Genomic DNA, 16,083 nt, shown 5'->3' with positions numbered 1-16,083 from the left:
CTCTCTAAAGATCAAATTATATTGATAGCTTGCTTGTGATATAAAAATGCTGACATCTACACAACTATACAATACTTAGAGCCTGCCTGCAGTGGGAATGTGGTGGGCATAGAGCTAGCGTGTAGTACAGTAAATTACCAAAGAATAACTATTTGACTGGGTGGGTCACTCTTGCCACACACTAAGTATGAGTTTATTCACCTCCAAGGAGTTGTACACTATGCCGTACATGAGAGTTCCAGTGCAGGTTACAAACATCCATCCAAACAATAAAGGTAAAGCTACACGGTGTTAATAATTCTGCTTGCTCTGCCTGGCTGCTCAGGATCCAAATCAGTTTAGAACAAGTTTTGAGCAAATGTGCCATCATCTGTACCTGTCTGTGCAGAGGAGTTTTTAATGTGCATTGTGAATTTGCACCCATGTTTCTGCTCACTTATTCTGACATAGATCCTTATTTTCATTCCTGCCTTTTTTGTTATAAAATATAATTAAATTTGATAGTGCATTAGAGAATGAAAAATTTCATTAAGAAGTCTTCCAAATGCTGAGTCAGGACAATGTTTACTCCAAGAATAAAGGAATGGAGGCCCTCTGACTTTACTGAAGTTACAGTCACTTGCACATTTGCTAAGGTTAGTCATTCAAGTCCCTATCTCTTCAGCTGGTTTCAGCTAAAACCAGTATCCATCTAATGACCTTACACTTCGCATTTACAATATTTGTGATTTTTCTGCCTCTTCAGAGCTGTGAGCATGTGGTGTTGCTTTTGCATACCTCTACAGCAGTGCTTCATCCTTGGTGGGCTGGTCATTGAACTAAATGGTGCAGAGAACTCCAGAATTATCCAGTTAAAAAAAGAATCAATTAAAACAAAATTATCTACGTCTATGTATACATGTATTTTAAGTACATTACGTGTATTTAATCCATTCCAACTACTACAATGTAGAGCCTGCACACTGCTGCATACACCCTTGGTTATGTTATACTTTTGCTTAACAGAAGTCAGTTCAAACCCAACTGAATTAACAGCTATAACTGAGGTCAGTGGAAAAATAAAAGATATTTCCCTGGCACAAGGTGAGAATCGGAACAGAGAAATGCAAAAGAATAAAAAGCTTCAGGTGTAAAAGCTGAAAACAGCTTTCAGAAAGTGGCGGATTATCTTCAGTGTACTTGGCACCATCTATTATTTTCAATAGAGAAAGATGCAGCTGTTCTTTATGTAGGTCAAAAGAAAATATCATTATTCTATAGGAGACTGTCTGCCATCTGGTGGCCAACTGTCAGGGCCCGTATGCCAGGCAGCATGTCCTACACCGAGCCCCCACCTCACCCATGTAAACCCCTGACTTCAGTTAGAGCATGCCAGCGTTTGCAGCTGGCCCCGTGCCACAGCTGAATCTCCAAGACGAATTGCCTATCCCTCCATTCTCTAACTGTAAAAAAAAATAATAAATAAATCCCCCAAGCTGGTTATAATCATCTCAATAGGAGTCATGTTAAATGTATCATTTATCTTTACATAATATATAAAAATATATCAGTATTTATACAAGCAATTATCTTCATATGTTTCATTTTGGGACATAGTTCTAAATGAAGATGATTTCCTAAGCATTGCTTTATGGCATCACTGACATATTGTACAGTATTCACCTTTGCTTAAACACAAATGCATTTGTATTGCGATCTTGGCAATCAGCAAGACACAGGACTGCTTCATACAGATTTAATTAAACATTATAGATCAGAGGCCAAATGCTGGCCAAATTCAGTGGTAATCATCTACAGTTGAACTAACACTTTAACACAATTTATTGAATCTAACTTTATGCGCAAAGGCTATTTGCAGCAGATTGGCATTTGTGAAACCCACTGAGTGGATTCAGCTGTCACAGAGAAACAAAAATAAGGGTGTGCATGCTTAGATGGAGCAGCACTGTTTGCAGACAGAATGCAAGGAAATGGCATAACCTTATTTTATGAGGTCTAAGGTGTACTGGCTTTTTACACTGAATTTGTTTGAGTGGGAAAAGAAACCAAAAGAACACCAAAACATACGTACACAGTTGTGCTTATCGAACTTCGAAACCTCAGTCACCGATTTTTGATGACAAATATCAACACATAGTAAATCTCATATTTGAATATATATTGTCAGGACTATGGGCAGGAATCAAACTACTAGTTACAATGAGAAGTTATGCAGAAAAGCTCAACACTATATTTGAATTTATCAGGATGAAGTGAGTTGCAACTGTGTGGCGTTGTAAACAGCATGAATAAAAGTTGGCGTGTCAAAGAAGTAAAACTCTAGTGGAAGCTTATACCCAAGGGAAAAGTTCATCTAAAGCGAGCAGTTAATTCCCTCTTTCTCCCAAGTCAGCTACCTCTGATATGCAAAACAGCTGAGTCTTCAAATGCTGGTAGGAACAGAGGGAACTTTCAGGAACCAAATCAAAGGCCTTGGATATCTTTACCTTCAGAATTTACTTGCCACAAAGTCATAAATATAACACTTTTGCATTCTTTTTGTCATGTTGGAGTCACCCTGCCCTTGAATGTCTCCCAGCATGCTTTAAAGTTTATTAACCTTTCAGATGTGTTGTATAAAGCCAACTGAGATACACTCAAAGACAAAATGGAGATAAGGAAAGTAATTCCATTAGTGAATGAACTAGGCTGAGTGACTATCTTTGAAGTGCTTTTAGAACTGGAATGCAATTGAACAAGGAGTACAGATGCAAAATAAAAGTAGGAACTCTCCAGTGAAAAGAAAAGTTACACTTAATGATTCTTTCAGAATGAAACTTGATCAGGAAAGCTTGTAAATTCTTAAAACAGCTGTATCTGGCAATTATTCAGCAACCTTCCATAGTAAATGCCTAATGATTATTAATTCCTTTGGTATTCAGAGTAATCATTCATAATGAATTCAGAATGAACTCATTTGGTGTTAAGGTAATGTGTAATTCCATGGGAGTCCTATTATAATGTTGCCTTATTAAGTACCCATTTAGAATAGTACTAGGTGTTACTATTCTAAACCCATAAGCAGTAGAAAGTAATTACCAACAAGATGCAGCTGAATTATTGAAAAGCTAATGCTTGTACAGAGTCCAAATATTTAACAGAAATGCACCAGCCAGCTCTACAGGACTTCTACAGGTGACACAGTACACTGGCCTTGCCCCAGACATGACATTCTGATGGGTAGGTTCTGCCTAACAAAAACGGAAAAGAAAGGATCCTACCAGGAGCTCGGAGATAGAAACATTTGCAGGGGAAGAAGGCACAGATCTTCCAAAAATCCAGTATTTTTGGGACTCCCTAAAAAGAAACTTGATTATTTCCTGCCAAAACACTCTTATCAGGAAAACCTTTAGTCTGTTTGAATCTCCAGAAAGGTAGTTTCCGAAAAGCAAGATAATGAAGTGATTCATTTCAAGCTGTACAAGCTGGCATAGCTTCTGTAAGAAGCGTTTGGTTCTGCTGCCCCTGACTGGTGTTCCACATCTCCCAGTGCTACATCAGCGGAACTGCTGAGATCTGGCTTGGGCAAGTAAACCCACAGAAAACTAAACCTAAGGAAGAAAGAAAAAAAAAAAAAAAGTGCTTAGTTTTCAGGTGGTTTCATCAGTTTTCAGCTGATTTGGTTCTCTGAACTGTCTCAATTCCATGGTCAGGCCCTGCCAGTACAACAGGAGATACAAGAGAGAGGAGAGGAAGATGAATGGCATCATCATCATCAACAACATGTAGCCCTTCCATTGGCCTAGTGGTGAGTGCAAACCAGAGAGTGATTAGAGCAGCCTAAGAATATGACAGTGCTGCTTAAATTGTTCAAGTGATGCCTAGCTGTCCTTGAGCCACCTCCTACTTCGTGCTGGCACAACCATTTACGCAGTAGTGTAGCAACCAGAGCAAGGGCCTGATTTGAATTAAAAATTCCAAAGATAAAATAAAAAGGTATTTTTCAGCTGGATCAGTGCTCTGATCCAGTTCTTCACATGATCACACAAACAGCTGTACCGGCATAATGCAAGTATTGGCATGGAGAAGGGAACAAGCAGCTGGTGGAATATCCATCTGCACAAGGTGCCCATGCCACTGAAAAATGCTCACTGTAATCATGGTCTGAGTTATACTTTATGATCTACATTAAAAGAATAAAGAAGTCCAAACTGATAATTGTAAACAAAGCTCTGGAGAGGAAAAGCAGAAATACGCTTATGCTAATTGAGCTAGTGATGTGTGCCTAGTTCAGGTTCACTGAACAAATTTTCTGCAAGCTGAAGGCTCAGTACAAATTCTCTGAACTCATTATTTCCTGTTGTCTCTTCAGACTCCAACACCCAAGTAAATCAAATCAGCACTCCTGGACTAAGAAGCATCAAAACAAAGAACTGGAAGGAACATCTCTGTTATCTTCTAGAATTGATAGCAGTCTATACAATTTCTTGTTTTTGTTACCATAGCAGGCAGCTTACTCCCTGGTATGTAAAAATCTTCTTTTAATTTCTAGTTTAAATTAATGCATGGTTATTCTAAGCCTGATTGTATTTGTGCCAGCATTGCCCATTCTTTTAAGTAGAACTTCTTTCTCTGAGTTTACCCCAAAGTCCTTTAGAGAGCAGTTACATCCTCTTTTTTTCTAGAGTAAATAAATTGGCCTAAACTATGCCAAACTCCGTTAGACACTTCTGAAATAACAGACTTTTTCTTCCTCTTATCATCCAAATATTGCTCTTCACTTACTCAAATTTCAGATTACTTTTTGGAACGGAGTTGGCTGGGACTTATAACATTTTCCAGCTCAACAACAAGTTTCATTGGTATACTCCCCACCTTTTAAACTAAGATCATTAACAGACATACTAAAATGTTTTGATTTTACAGTAAGATTGATACCAGCAGCTTCTTGTGAATCTAATTGTTCTTTTCTTTCTTCAGGATTCTTTCCTTTAATTAGTTATCTTATACTAAATGTTACCAATTGCATCCAATTCAATGGTAATGGGGACTGATAGCAGAAATAGGAAGCTGTCTTGATTTTAAAGTTTTAGTAATGACTACAACAGAAGACTTGAAGATTTTTGTTGTGCCAGTTTTGACTCATGTAATCTGAAAATGCACAGTAAAACTAATTTTGGCTACTGTCAATTTGGTTCACACAAGACTGTTAAGATTTCTTTGAAATACCATCTTTGGATTAAGAGCCACTATGGAACATTTTGAACCTCAATGGTTTTAGTCTAATATGGACAATTTTTAAAAAGTTGCTAAAATGAAAGATATAATTCAACCTTATCTGCAGAGTGTTCTGGTAAAAGCAGACTGAGTTAAACATACTACCTCTGTATTTCTTTGTTCCATATATTTATACTAGAAGTCCCTAACAGAAAGTAACTGTAGTTCTAATAAAGTTAGTAACTGACAACCCTAAAGATAAGAATCAACAGTCATCTCCCCTTTATCTACATAGTTCATGTGATATGTTGTAAAGTTTTTATTTACTTGATAGTATCTACATGATTGTACTTGCTGACACATCAGGACAACATAGCTCCAAATGGGAGCTTATCTTCATCGTAACCTAGTCTAATTTGGAGACTTTCAGCACATGGCTGTGGTCTTCTAAGCAATCCTCAGTCATCACCAAAAGAGGGGGAAAGCTACGTACCAATATAAAATGAATGTGCACTGTGCCTGCATTTAAAATTAGTGGGAACTGATAGCAGGGAGGGTAAACGAATGCAATAGGATGTCACCACCACACACCAGCACCACCACCAAGAAAAAAATAATAAAAAAAAAAAAGTAGTCAAATTCTTTCTTAGCCACAATGTATTTGGAAGGTATCATGCTCTGGAAGCCTCCTCTCTACAGCTATAGCTACCTACAAAATTTGTAGGGTAATTTATTCAAATTAGGCTTAGAAGGCAGCAGTATGAACATGGGATGAAGGCAAGACGCAGTGTTTCAGGAACTTATCCTGCTTCTACAGCATAAACTGGAGTTGTGCATGGACTCTGGTGGCAGCAGGCCTCTCATGATAGCTGGACAGCTTGCTGAAAGCAGTCCTAGAGCTTGCATTTTCATATGCACAAAACTGACTTGCATATTTTACAGTTATTCCTACTTCTCACATACCCCTTCTGCAGCACCCTACAGTTACATTCTAGCAGGCAGCATTCACTCCACTGTAATAATCACAGAATGTTTTGCTCCACCTAAGAAACTAAGCAAATGATGGTTTAGTGTATGTGATGTTGATTTAGGCTTTCTTGGAGAAACTCTGCACAGAGCTTGCCTTTAACTAAGTTTACTGAAGTCAATAAAGAACAATACGCAATACCATGTTTTAACTTGTTTTTCTGTTGGAATTCTTCTAAGAGCTGCTCTGTTTCCTCCCAAACAAATCATGTTATAAATCAGTTTTTAAATGTTATCTGATATACGGAAGAGAGAGTTTTCAAAATCTACAGAGATATAATATAAGAGACATTGAAAATGGAAAGTTCTTTTAAAAAAGGAAATTATAAACAAATTAATTGCCTTTCTCAATTTTACTTACATTATTGGCTTATTAAGCATATGCTGCTAGCGTGTAGCCTATGGATAATAAGGAAGGAAATTATGGACTTTTAACAACAAACATTATCTACTTAATAAAAGACTACTATTTAGTCTTACAAGGCAAAATATTTTGTTGTATTAATTGAGAATCTAACAGGAATTGAAGGCGTTCAGGATTTTGTAGAACTTTGTGTCATATTTATCTAATACAAAAGACTTCTTCACATTGGTAAGGAGTCGTTTAAAAAAAAACATCAAAAACCCACCACATTTTGAAGCACAGGGACATATGATTTTTCCACTCATCTCTGTTTCTGCCTTATAGTGTTTAAAGAAAAACTCGTTAGTTTTAAGTACTGTTTCAAGGAAGAACAAAAACATTAAGAATTTCTGTCTTTTCCTTGTTTTCCCTTTATTTTAAGGAATCAATGTGCTGAGAGTGACAGCAATCCAGAGAGACCTGTAAGGGTCTCAAATAACCCCAGCACTATGTCTAGTCTAATTTGCTCCCATATCCATGGCCAACCCAGTTTTATCAAATGTATAACTAAAGCTGCCTCCTTAGAAAATATTTCTAACTTGCAGTGTAGATGCTGAATTACATTATCTCTGTTCAACATGCAAGCTTATACATAGCTTACATATAAAAAAGTTTATATTTTTGTGGGAATAATATTTTTACATACCATGCTGCTCTAGATTTTTTTTTTAATCACAGTTAACATTGGGGAAAACCCACAAATATTTATTTTTTTCTTTGCTTTAAACCAAACACATTTTTAAAACATCTGAAATGCATTAATGGATTTGAAAACAAACATTATATACAAGTGCCTTTTAATAACTGTACCTTGGTAGCACTCCTATAGCCTTCACCTTGTCCCTCTAGTTTGGGATACTCAGAGCATTTTCTTTAATATATTGCAGATTTTACACCATCACACATATGATGAAAAATGCAGGCTAGCGATGCATGCTGAGCAAGAGGTTAACTTTCAGCTTCAGTAAGACAATTCCCATTTAGAAATAGATATGTGTTTTGTATGTCTCAAAAGAAAACTTCCTAGGTCATTCCAATAAATTAAAATACACATTTTGATTTTGAAACAGGCTGTTTTACTGAAAATGCCAACACAACATTTTCTAATTTCCAATATGGAAGACATTAAAAAAATATATATTCTTTTTTCTTCTTAAGATACTGCAATTTCACAACTTCCCTATTTTCATGCATTTTTACTTCTGTAATGTCAACATCTCTGTATCTGGATCATCAATGGTTACTGAAGCAAATAGACAGAGCTGCAGAGCTAAAGAAAGGCCAAATTCCCCACTTGGGCTGCCAGGGGAACTCCTTCTACTGCAAGGGTTACTCAGAGTTCAGTATGCATGGAATAAACACAGCATACTTTATTATGCATCCTGCTTTCCAGACTGCTGCTCCCCAGCCCTCCATCATTAAAGCAATAGTACTGTATTTTAAATACAGATTATGTAGTTTGCTCCAGGTCATATGAGATGTGATTAATAGCTAGAAATCCTGATTCACTGCTGTCTATTAAATCAATAGTCACCCCTCCATCTTTTAGATACAATGGTTTGTCCCGCACATTGCCCTGTACATCCACCAATTTTTCTGAAGTGTATTAACCTCTATCTATTGCACTTGTAAAGCCTGCTGCTTTATTTGTGCACATAAACCCCATGCACAGTTAAATTCTGCTATTCCAAAGGATTCCTTCAACTGCAGTTCCTGAAACTGTGTTAAAGGGAACATTAAACGTAGATACTACTTTTTTTTTTTTTTAAGGCACATCTGGTTTGCAGTTGTCTTTTTCTTATATTTTAAAATCATGTTTACTAGTTCCCTCCCATCTCCTTCGCTCTGTCAAGATTTTCCTCTATTCTCTTCTCCTGCAGCTCACCTGAAGGGAAGAGTTAGATGGAACAGACAGCTGTCTGGTGATGGTGATAAGCTATTTGCTACCCCAGTAAGCCAAGCAAACAAGGATTTTGTCTTAAAGAATCTCAAAGGCAGACATGGGAAACTAACATTTGAATGAATTTTTTTTACCCTAGTGCAGTGTTTATAATGTGCCACACTGAAAATACCGATGCAGGTTATTTGTGCAAGAACAGAAAGAGTTTGAAAATGTGTGAAGCAGAGAAGGCTGCATTGCTTTTCTTGAAATACAAGAAAAGCCAGTTTTCTTTGCATATAAGTACTTTTTCGGGCTTCGGCTATGCTTTGATGTGTATGATTCACAGTAACATCTCACTGGATATTTTACAACAATCTGCAATTGTTTATATTTCCTTAGATACATTTAACAGGAGAAATATACATACTTTTGTAGTAGAGAAGATATATACATCTCACATGCCATTTCTTCACCATCTCCAAAACAAGCAAATCTTTGCATCTGCTTGCTCTGTTAACTGTTTTTATTACGTCTAGCCTGTAGTGTCCCTATTCAACAGTTTTATTTATTCTTGAGTTGGTCAGCAATAAATTTGCCATTATTAATCAAACAACAGTGATGTAAAACTGGGAATATGAGACTATGTTGTTAACAGCTGTGATTTTATCTTAAACCCTGGAATAAGCCATATTTCTCTTAAAGCTTCCTTCCAGAATCAGAAGGAAAATCTGGAAAACACTTCAAAATCTGAACTTCCACTTGGAAGTTTCTTTACTTCATAGTACCAAACAACAGCTGTTCCCCTCTGAAATGACAGGGAAGCAGCAGGGGAAAAAAACCCTAAACAGTGACAATTGTTTATTTTTTTAAAACTTCATTTTTAACCTAAATTTGCATTTTTTGAATGGCTCAGTTTTGGTAACATATACAGATCACTTATCATTCTCAGGATGCTTAAAAATTTGGATGTTTAGTTCAGTGACTGGACAGCATGCCAACTTCCCAATACTCTAGTTCCTCAGACAGAAAATGCTTTGACAAAATTTGCATAAAGTTTAAAAAGCAGTTGCATCCACCATTAATGCAGGATTCTAGTGCCCAGGATTATCCTTGTGACTCCCCTGATAAGGATGCTGAGGTAGTTCTAAAACCAGTCTGAATTTCTGTGAATGTTTCTCCAGAGTAGGCATGATGTTTGAGAGCAGACTGAAAATCAGGTAGAGACATCAGTGTCATAAGCCATACTGCCATCTAGTGATAAAGCTTTAATTGTGCTTCTTAGCTGAATAAACGTTCAAGGGTGCTACAGATGGACTTCTGTGCCAAAATCTGTGCCTTAATAAGGCTAGTTGCAGCTTGTGTCCTAAAAGACAGGAGATTTAAAGAAACCAAAATACTTAAGCTCTTCCTGCATGATAGTGGAATTTTTGTTGTATTTACAAAATTCAACATATAGGCAGATTATTAAATACATTGATTGAAAATGCTACAGTGCACTTGTTTAACAGCAAGTATTTCACCCACCTTCAAAGCTCTTTTTTTTGCTAGCAGCACCTGATAAGATTCTGTAAACAAGCCACAATGATCTTTGCTTGAGTTTACTCTCTGTTAACACAAGGGGCTCTGTTTGGCTTCAGGTTGCTAAGGTCTGCCTTGCAACACAATGTTGCTTTGGTTCAAGGTGGGCTGCCTTTTGCTTTCATTGTCCTTGGTTTTTTCATTTTGCTTCTTGGTAGAATGCAGAATTCTTCATGCAGAATAAGCCACGATAATGATTCCTGCACGCAAAGACAGGATGACAGCAAGATCAGGCTTTATCATAAAAATCCCTCTCAACTTGCTAATGCAGAGAAGTGTGATGAAGACATTCTGATATTGGTTTGAACTGCAAGGTCTGTCTCTGAGTATTGAAATATAAACTTCTTCAGCCCTTTGTGATTATTAATTACTAATTCTTTACAGTTCTAGAACACTTTTCTCTTGAAGCTGTCAATATCCTTTACATATAATATGTTGCAAAATGCCAGAGGAATTGAGCAAGTAGTCTTCTCAAGGTCAGAGAGTGATGTCTGTGGGTCCACTACTGCTTAGCACATCTGAAATTTAGGTCTCACCTTCTCTTATGATTTTTGAGTTTCTGTTGTGATTATGGGACAGTCTTCAAGGGTATGCTGGATATAAACCACTATCCTGCTGTATTCTGGAACCTGTAAAACAGGCAGACCAAGACAATTGTTTGAAGAAAAGTAAGTATCATTTATCTTGCTCTATTCATCTCCTTTGATTGTTAGGCTCATGCAAGTCTGTGATGCTTTACATACTGATATTAACTACTTCATGATTTTCACTTTGGCAGATGGGATAGGGGAGAAACAAAAATGCTGAAACAGAGAAAAGAAGATGGGGAAGGAGGCTAACGTATGGAAAAAAAGAGCTAATACAAAATGGGAGCACATCTCCCACTGAGTGATACTGGAATTGGCAATAAAACACTTCATAGTTAACAGCAACTAAAGCTATACTTAGAGGATTAAATCTCTGGTTTTCTTACATTTTTATGCCTAGCTTTCCTCTTGCCACCTGTGGAAATGCTAGTGCTTAAGGGTATGATGTATGAGCAGAGGCTGAAAGAACTGGGTCTCTTTGGCTTGAAGAAATTAAGACAAAGCAAGGAGACCTTATTGCATTCTATAACTACTTCACTGGAAGAAAGAGAGAAAAAGGAGTCAGACGCTTCTCAGAGGCATGGTGATAAGAGGAGGAAGAATAGACACAGCTGAGAATATGAGAAATTCTATTAGTGCTTTTTGGGTGGTTTTGGGGGTTTGTTTTTTTTTTTTTTTAAACCGTGAGGCTGGTGAAATACGGGAACAGGTAGCCCAGAGAGGATGTGGAATCTCTATCCTTGGCACTGGTCAAGACTCAAGTAGAGATGGCCCTGACCATCTAAACTTTAAGGCATCATGCCTTTAACTAGACATGTTTTGAGTGGGGGATTAGACTAGAGGACCTCTGGAGGTCCCTTCCAATATAAATTATGAGTCTATGACAATATAATCAACCATTTCCACCTTGGCTGCTGAGCCAAATAAAAAATGTCCTTTGTCCACAAATGAAACCCACAACATAGTAGGAAAATTCAAGCCTGAAACAGATTCCACTTCTTTGCCCCATCTCTCAAAAGCTATACTTGGCACAAACCTGGAAAAAAATTTTCAAATGTTTTAAACCACTTATAAAGTTAATTCCTTTACTAAGGATTCAAAACAGTGTCAATCACATTGATTTTTTTTTTGTTTACTACTATGCAAATGAACTTTGACACAGTTAGCTTACCAAAACTCTTAGCTTACTAGAAAATGTAGTAATTAAATAATGGCTTTATAACAGTAATTTGGTAAGATAAAATCAACACAATCTTTTGAAAACATTGCAGGAAATTAAAAAAATAAAATACTGGCAATCTTTAAAAAGTATCAAAAAGACCACTCTCATTCAAAATAAAAAAATGTTTTTCTGCAGAGGAACATCATCTTCTGAGAGCATGTTTGTCTAAAAAGTCCTAATCTTTGTGAAAAGATGATTCACTATAAAAATACACCTCCACTGCTGCACAGTGCCTTAAAGTTATTGCTACCTCCAGGGACTGGCATAAAAAAAAAAAAATTAAATTTTGCTAATCACACATGCATGGACTGTGATACAAATTCTGGGTGCATAATACAGATTTTAAAGCCAAGGGGAATCTATTGGTTTCCACTTTTGTTTTCAAAAACATCAACCTGCATTTCTCTACAGCTTTTCTACAAGTGATTTGTACTCTTAGGCCCAGTTTATACCTTGGTTTTGTGGCTGGTTTTTTTTATCTGCACTGTTGCCACACAGCATTACTATTTGTAACCCAAGTGTCACTAAGAGCTCTTTCGCCAGAGGCATTTAGACCTTCTGTGCCCTAACTCTTCACAGCTGCATCACAGCCTCCAGCTTCCTCTCCTAGAAGAAATGCTTATTAGATTATTGTTACATGCTGCTATTCTCGTGCTTGCACAAAGGCTGACCAGAGGGCTAGATAGAAGATCTGCTTTCCCCCCTGCTTCAGGCTCCTCAAAGCTGGAAAGTAGTTTGCTCAGAAAAGACATATGGACTATGTAGGTTCCTGCATAAAGGAGCAATTCTTGCACAGAAGCACAGAATCACTAGGGCGGCTATTGGCCACTGAGTGATGTTCACAAGGGTGGAAGCAGCAGGAGAGGTTTTTGTCCAGACGCTGTGATTAGGGACTGAAGGAAAGCAGAAACGTGTACCAGTATGGGGAGCTGCAGTGAGACATTTCACATCTCTTCTTTATTCCTGAGGAAGGATGATCAAGCTAGAATTGATTTATATCAGGTCATCACAGAACACAAAGTCAGAAAGAAAAATGGCTAGAACTAGCTTCATAGCATCTTGCTGCTATGCGCTGGACAAGCTTACAAGCAGGAGACAGGCAAGCTGAGAACACAACCACTGCAGGTCCCCCTGTGCTCAGTCGCTGATAACTGGAATCACAACTAACTGAAATAGCAGTGAACAGTGAAATCCTTTCACTACTAATTTTCAGCCTTCTGTTTGAGAAAGAATCCTTCTCCTAAAACAGTGGTATTTTTTTTGAAAGATTTGTTTTTGTCTGGTCAGTGCCTTCTCTTTTAAGTCATTGTGACCTACATACAGACATGATCCAAATAAAAAATTAAAGAGAGCTTTATGTGACATTGCTTGGCTGAGCCAGCTCTGGAGTTGCTGTGGCCTCTCTGTTATTTTTTCACACAGGATCAGATATGAGTTTATATAATTTTAGTTTGTTTGGTTTTTTTCTTCACTATCATGACAAGTGTTTAAAAATCTCTCAACAAAAAAATAAAAATCTAGAGTTTACCCAATAAAGGTGGCACTGATGAACACACCCTTGCTAGTGTTATCCTAATATTAAAAAAAAAAAAAAAAGCCTACAGTTATGTATCTGTCTGAATAAAACACAGGACCGAGGCACACAATGAAGTTACTGTGAGTTAACACATTACCACTGAGCCACAGTAACTGATACACGGGTTCCCTTAGCTGCTTGCCAACATGCAGTACAACATGTTAGCTTAAATCATTTTCACCAAGACACTTTGATGAGGTTTGGATGGCACAAGAAATTACTCTAGGGATATGGAATCCAACCCCTGCTATAACTTACATTTAAATCAAGATTGGTAGGATCATTACTACCTGATGACTGTTCATTAAGCCTGGGTGAGATAAATTTGGTAGTCAGTTCAACTCCCAGTGGCTGGAGACTTGCTGCAAACTGATTTCATAGCACAAAGGTCTATTCCATTTGGAATAACTCAGGCTATGAACTGATCTCTGTCTGGATCACTGGCTGGAAGCAGAGTTATACTGCTGTTCCAGAACATGCAATTCACTACCACAGCTGGCACCATTTTGACAAACAAAAAAATAACCAAGAACTGAACGGCCCTGAAGGATCCTTTGCTTTGTGATTTCTCCCTGCAGGTCAGGGCTGTATCTTACCAGTACAGCAAGGGGCACTGTCAGGGCTCATGATATACCTGCACTCTGGGTATAAACAAAGAAGTGCAGATCCCACTGCTGTCAGTCTGGCACCTTTCACTAGCCCTACATTACTCAGCAGTTAGCAGAGAGAAACAACAGGCATTTCAGCATAGTGAAGGAGAAGCAGCTGGCTAGAGGATGAAGGAATAGAAAGAAGCAATTATACTATTATGGCTATCAAACAAGGCCACATCACTCTTACTTGTGCTTGGGGGTGCAAGGCCAGCTCATATCCACCTTTGCTGCTGATTGTTTTTTTTGACAGAAATTGCTCCCTAAACAGTCATGTTCAGTGATTATTTGTCTCCTTCCTTCTTCCTCTGATTACAGCCAGACTGGGATATCCCTGATCCGCATAGAAATGAATAGTTTAAAAGTCAGTGCTGTCCTCAAAGGGCCTTGTGCACCATTAGGTCTCCAGATTTACTGCACTAGCAAATAACAGTGTAGTAATGAGGTAGAAGCAATAGGCTACAAATAAGGAGAAAAGAGCTAAAAGAAAAGGATTTTGTCTTGGTACATACCTGACTGTAATTAAAATTATCAATGAGATCCTGCCTTTATATAAAGGCATTTTCACCAAATTTTGTAACCACGCTCATAGAGCCAAATCTATATTATAGTAACTCTTCCTGATTCTGGACTCAGCACATGCACTGTATTTTGCCTATGATCATGAACAGCTGGGAAGCACTACTATCAAAAAATAAAGCATATTTAAACATGACTTTTGATGTGTTATTGCGTTATGTCAACTTCTCCTGTTTTCTAGGTCTCTGCATGAGAAGTTAGAGAACTGCAAACAGCAGTTTGTGCAAAATAGTAACTATTCCCTGTGGTGACAGTAGCACAGATTTTCCCAGAACTCTTGAGAAAGCACAGTTATTAATTGTAACATGTGTACCCAGGCTGATACAGTTGGCAACAAAAATGCTAATGAATGCAAGGAATTGTGTTCTTACTGTGTAAGATGTGTCACAGCCTCATCACCTGCCTTCAGAGTTTTCAGTCCACTGCCTATTTCCATGTTAATTATTCTAGTCTCCCCTCAAAGAATGTTCAAGTCCAAGCCACAGCTTAAACCTATTCTATTCTGGGTGTATTGCTTTACATTAACCCCCAAACAATCACATAACATAAGTATTAGTCCATTTTTCCACCCCATTCATAGGTCTCGTACCTCTCTTCTGGCCATTCACCAGCTCTGCTAACAGAAGAGCCCTGAAATCCAGTTATATTCAACCTTGACTCACTGGGTGGACCTTCTCTCCCATTGAACCATATAAAGCTTTGTGGTTGCTTTATCCCTGTAACGACTGTGTCTACTTGCTTAGCCCTCTGAATTGACTCATTTTTTCCATTATTTGGGAATGATTCAAGAGCTTATTTTGGCTTGACCAGATCTGACTCACCCTGAGTGACTTCAGAAATTGGAATTGAATTGAGATTGGTGTAGAAAAAGCAAAACTATAGCCCAATTGTAACTACAGTCTCTCTACTGATGTGACAAATAATTCCTGGCCTCCAATCTGAATGCAGAAGCAGTATTTATCTGGTCTATCACTGGTCCAAGCTTGCAACAATCAGCCAATTTTGTTTTATTCTGAGGGAGAAAACATAATGAATATCATTAATCCCTTTTATATTAAATTTATGCCATAGAGGAAAAAACTCTTACAATTACAAAAATTTCACTGTACCACAGATAAAAATTTAAGAAATCCATTCTTACATATATACGAACTCATGATGAAAAATCAGAGAAATAGTATCAAATTTCCCCAATTACAATGTATTAAAATAGACATCAGTGTTTTTAACTATAAAATACTACTTTGTTTTAACAGAGTGGCTTACACTAGCATTTAAAACTTTCATATTTCATACACGAGAGTTGCAAAGTCTGTTCTATGCCTGCAAGTACAAGGTAGGCCAGGTTATGAAATATGCATAAAGGGACACTGCCAGGTGAAAA

General features: G+C 37.5%; 1 protein-coding gene across 15 annotated transcripts in view; it reads right to left on the bottom strand.

Annotated features, from left to right (window-relative positions):
• The window catches only part of FABP6 (fatty acid binding protein 6), a 46,329-nt gene that overhangs the window by 8,292 nt on the left and 21,954 nt on the right, over positions 1–16,083 (bottom strand). For 5 of the 15 annotated variants that reach the window (XM_075056773.1, XM_075056772.1, XM_075056771.1 and 2 more), the window contains 2 exons: positions 10,622–10,714; positions 10,032–10,285 (listed from right to left, as the gene is read on the bottom strand). The exons of 9 other annotated variants lie outside the window; for them this stretch is intronic. The gene's annotated coding sequence lies outside the window, so the exon portion shown is untranslated. The remainder of the gene's footprint in view (positions 1–10,031; positions 10,286–10,621; positions 10,715–16,083) is intronic. One more of the 15 variants, XM_075056776.1, reaches the window with a different exon arrangement.

This window comes from Buteo buteo, chromosome 24 (assembly GCF_964188355.1).
Source record: "Buteo buteo chromosome 24, bButBut1.hap1.1, whole genome shotgun sequence".
In the NCBI taxonomy this organism is placed as follows: Eukaryota; Metazoa; Chordata; class Aves; order Accipitriformes; family Accipitridae; genus Buteo; species Buteo buteo.
This window is presented reverse-complemented; position numbering and strand designations above follow the sequence as displayed.